The sequence below is a fragment of the Mus caroli genome, chromosome 15, assembly GCF_900094665.2.
Source record: "Mus caroli chromosome 15, CAROLI_EIJ_v1.1, whole genome shotgun sequence".
Classification (NCBI taxonomy): Eukaryota; Metazoa; Chordata; class Mammalia; order Rodentia; family Muridae; genus Mus; species Mus caroli.
In genome coordinates this window covers 97,400,531-97,405,240 of record NC_034584.1, presented here as the reverse complement: position 1 = coordinate 97,405,240, position 4,710 = coordinate 97,400,531, and the positions used below count along the sequence as shown (strand labels likewise).

The 4,710-nt window shown below is 37.5% G+C and overlaps 1 pseudogene across 1 annotated transcript; it reads left to right on the top strand.

Annotated features, from left to right (window-relative positions):
- The first annotated feature begins 1,589 nt into the window (after positions 1–1,589).
- On the top strand, positions 1,590–1,960 carry LOC110311104 (annotated as a pseudogene). Its single transcript, XR_002379913.2, has one exon. The product of XR_002379913.2 is annotated as a PCNA-associated factor pseudogene (transcript).
- Positions 1,961–4,710: the final 2,750 nt, after the last annotated feature.

Here is a 4,710-nt window from a genome sequence, read left to right as displayed (position 1 = left end):
ATGTACAGTGCCTTAGGCTCTACTGCCTCCACCTCCACCTCCCCCTCCGCCTCATCAGGTCAGTAACTCTACTCAACACAGCTCACTTGAGGATTACAAAATAAACCCTATGTAGCAATAATAAAACAGCAAACACCTCAATACTAGTGACCCAAAACCCCCTAAAATTTAGCCATAAGTCCCCTTTTAATTTCAAAAGAAACAAAAAACAGAATTCAAATACACTCTCTTTTAAACTAAAATTCAGTTGTTCAACCAGAGGCCACACCAGCAGCCAAAAGTCCAAGAAGGCCACCCACCCATGGACCTCCCCAGCTCTCTCAGTGACTCCCACCCTATCCTCAATCCCCTCTCCTCTTCACCCTGTCTCAGATCCCAATTCAATCAGAGATCCCCTGCCCAACCAGAAGCCACTCTGTCTGCTAGAAGTCTAGCCCCCAATTCAGATTGAAACCCTCTGCTCAATCACAGGCCACACTTGCCAGAAGATTAGAGATGAAACAAAACAAAACAAGGAACAAAGTATCCATCCAACAAAGACAAACTCAGAAATCAGCACCAAGACCTTTAATCACCTGAAAGCCAGATGCATTGACACCAGAATAGAAACACAATCAGCAACAGGCAAGGCAGTATGTCACCACTATAGCTATCCTACTACAAGCCCTGAATATTTCAACACAGATGAGGTACAAGAAAAAGACCTTAAAACCAACTATATGAAGATGATAGTAGTCCTTAAATAAAATATGAATAAATCCCTAAAGGAAACCCAGGAAAAGACAAACAAAAAACTAGAGGAATAAATAAATCCCTTAAAGAAAACTAAGAAAAAACAAAAAGTTGAAAGAAACAAGCAAAACTATTCAAGAAGTGAAAATGGAAATAGACACAATAAAGAAAGCACAAACTAAGGGAATTCTAGAAATAAAAAAAAATGGGAATTTGAACAGGAACTGCAGTGGCAAACTTCACCAACAGAATACACAAGATGGAAGAAAGAATCTCAGGCATTGAGAAGATACTATGGAACAAATGAATACGCCACTCAAAGAAAATGTTAACTCAAAAAAAAAAAATCCTGACACAAAACATCCAGGAAATCTGGCACACCAAACCTAANAGAAAGACCAAACCTAATGGAAATAAGAGTAGATAAAGGAGAAAGTTCCAACTAGAAAGCCCTGGAAATATTTTCAACAAAATCACAGGAAGAAAAAAAAAAGTCCCTAACCTAAAGAAGGAGACGTTTATAAAGGTATAAAAAGCAGACATAACACCAAATATGTTGAAACAGAAAAGAAAGCCCCCTTGTCACATGATAATCTAAACATGAAATGTATAGAACAAAGAAAGAATATTAAATAGTGGAAGGAAAAGACTGGCATATAAAGGGAGACCTACTGGAATTACACCTGATTTCTCTATGGGAACTCTAAAACCAAAAGGGCCTGGACATATTGCTGCAGACTCTAAGAGATTACAAATGCCAGCCCAGACTAGTATACCCAGCAAAACTTTCAGTCACCATAGATGGAGGAAATAAGATATTCCATGATAAGGTTCTTCTCTAATTGAGACATCTGCAATTGGGGTGTCGGTGAAAGTTGTCTCTTCCTGTGTGAACATGGTGCGGACCAAAGCAAACTACGTCCCAGGAGCCTACAGAAAAGTGGTGGCTTCTCAAGCCCCTAGGAAGGTGCTTGGCTCCTCCACCTTTGTCACCAATTCTTCAAGTTCGTGGAGAAAAGCTGAAAATAAGTATGCAGGAGGGAACCCAGTCTGTGTGCGCCCAACTCCCAAGTGGCAAAAAGGCATCGGGGAATTCTTCAGGCTGTCCCCTAAAGATTCTAGAAAGGAGAACCAGATTCCTGAAGAAGCAGAAAGCAGTGGCTTAGGAAAAGCAAAGAGAAAAGCTTGTCCTTTGCAACCTGATCACAAAGATGATGAAAACGAATAGAATTTACTCATCTGAATAATGTCTTTGGTTTTTCTACATTACTTACATGTAAATTCGGGTAAATGAGTTTGTCCAATTGGCCTGTTGATGGGAAAAACATTAGGCTAAAATTTAGCCATTCAAAAGAAACCAGATATAAGAATGGGGAATTTTTATAATTTGTAAATTTGAATTGCATACTTACATTTATGTCCTATGTTCCTCCTTTTTTACCTGTTAAAGCTTCTTCTTAAAGCCAACATTACCTGACACTCTAATTACTACTCTACAGTCTTTGCTTGTACTGATGCCATTTTATGGGCATTGATTATGGAAATGGCGCCATATTGTTATGGCATGTTTGCTTTAAAATTTTGACTTAGGGCTGGGGAGATGGCTCAGTAGTTAAGAGCACTGACTGTTCTTCCAGAGGTTCTGAGATCAATTCCCAGCAACCACATGGTGGCTCACAACCATCTGTAATGAAATCTGATGCCCTCTTATGGTGTGTCTGACGACATTGACAGTGTACTCACATATATAAAATAAATAAATCTTTAAAAAAAAAAAAAAGATTGACTTAGGCCGGGCATGGTGCTGCACGCCTTTAATCTTTAAGAGTGAGTTCCAGGTCAGCCAGGGCTATATAGAGAAACCCTGTCTCGAAAAAAAAAATTGACTTAGTCTTATTTACATTAAAAATTTCAATATTAACAAAAAAAAAATATATTCCATGATAAAGCCAAGTTGAAACAACATTTATCTACAAAACCAGCCCTACAAAAGGTACTAAAAGGAAAACTCCAACCCAAGGAGGTTAACTAAACCCATGAAGACACAGAAAATAAATAATCTCACACCCACAAAATCAAAAGGAGTAAAGTATACACACCAACAACAACAGCAAAATAACAGAAATTAACAATCATTGCTATATCTAAGTATCAATGGATTCAGTTCCCCAGTAAAAAGATACTGATTAACAGAGTGGATGTGAAAACAGGATCTAGCCCTCAGTTGCATACAAGAAACATACCTCAACATCAAAGATAGAAATTATCTCAGAGTAAAGGGCTAGAAAAAGATTTTCCAAGCAAATTAACCTAAGAAATAAGCTACTGTAGCTGTTTCAATATCAAACAAATTAGAGGGAGAAGGACAATTCACACTCCTCAAAGGAAAAAATCTACAAAGGTGACCTTTCAATTCTTGCCCCAAATGCAAGGGCACCTATGTTTGTAGAAGAAACATTGCTAAAGCTTAAATCACATATTGACCCTCACACAGTGATAGTGGAAAACTTAAATACCCTACTCTCATCATGGACAGGTCATCCAGACAAAAACTAAAACAAGAAAAACTGGAGCTAACAGGTGTTATAAATCAAATTGGATGCAACCTATTTTTACAGAACAGTTCACCCAAACTCAAAAGAAAACACATTTCTCTCAGCTTCTCACAGAACTTTCTCTAAAATTGACCAAATACTCAGACACAAAACAAATTTCAACAGATAAAAGAAAACAGAAATAACTCCCTGCATCCTATCAGACCACCATGGATTAAGGCTGGATTTCAACACCAACAGAAAGCTTACAAACTCATGGAAACTGAATAACTACTGGGTAGGGTAGAAATAAAGAAAGAAATTAAAGTCTTCCTAGAATCCAATGAAAATGAATACACAACATACCCAAACTTATGGGATACAATGTAAGCAGTACTAAAAGGAAAGTTCATAGCACAAACATCCCTACATGAAGAAATTGGAGAGATCTCATACTAGCAACTTAACACCACACCTGAAATCTCTAAAACAGAAAGGAGCAAGCACACCCAAGAGCAATAGACAGCATGAAATAATCAAGCTGAGGCTGAAATCAATAAAGTAGAAAGAAAGAGAATACAAAAAGTTAGTGAAACAAAGAGTTGGTTCTTTGAGAAAAATCAACAACATTGGCAAACCCTTATCCAAACTAACTAGAAGACAGAGAGAAATCCAAATTAACAAAATCAAAAATGAAAGGGGACATAACAACAGGCACTGAGGAAATCCAAAGATTCATAAGGATATACTTCAAAAACCTATACTCCACCAAATTGGGAAATCTAAAAAAAATGGATAATTTTCTCTATATACCACTTACCAAAGTAAAATCAAGATCAGATAAACAATTTTAATAAGCCTATAACCCCTCAGGAAATAGAAGATGTCATTAAAAGCACAGAGCTAGAAAGTTTTAGCACAGAATTCTATCAGACTTTCAAAGAAAAAAATAATGCCAATACTCCTCAAATTATTCTACAAAATAGAAACAGCATTGCCTGACTCATTTTATGAGGCTACAGTCATTCTGATATCCAAACCACACAAAGATTCAACAAAGAATTACAGACCAATTTTCCTTATGAACATAGATGCAAAAATACTCACAAACTAAATCCAAGTACACATCAAAAAGATAATCCACCATGATCAAGTAAGCTTCTTCCCATAGATTCAGAGTTGTTTCTACATGTGAAAATCAGGCTGAGGCTGGCAAGATGTCTCGGCGGGTAAGAGCACTGACTGCTCTTCTGAGGGACCTAAGTTCAAATCCCAGCAACCATATGGTGGTTCACAACCATCCGTAATGAGATCTGATGTCCTCTTCTGGTGTGTCTGAAGACAGCTACAGTGTACTAATGTATAGTAATAAATAAATCTTTGGGCCAGAACAAGCAGGGACTGAGCAAGCCGGGTTGACCGGAGCAAGCAGAGGTCCTAAAAA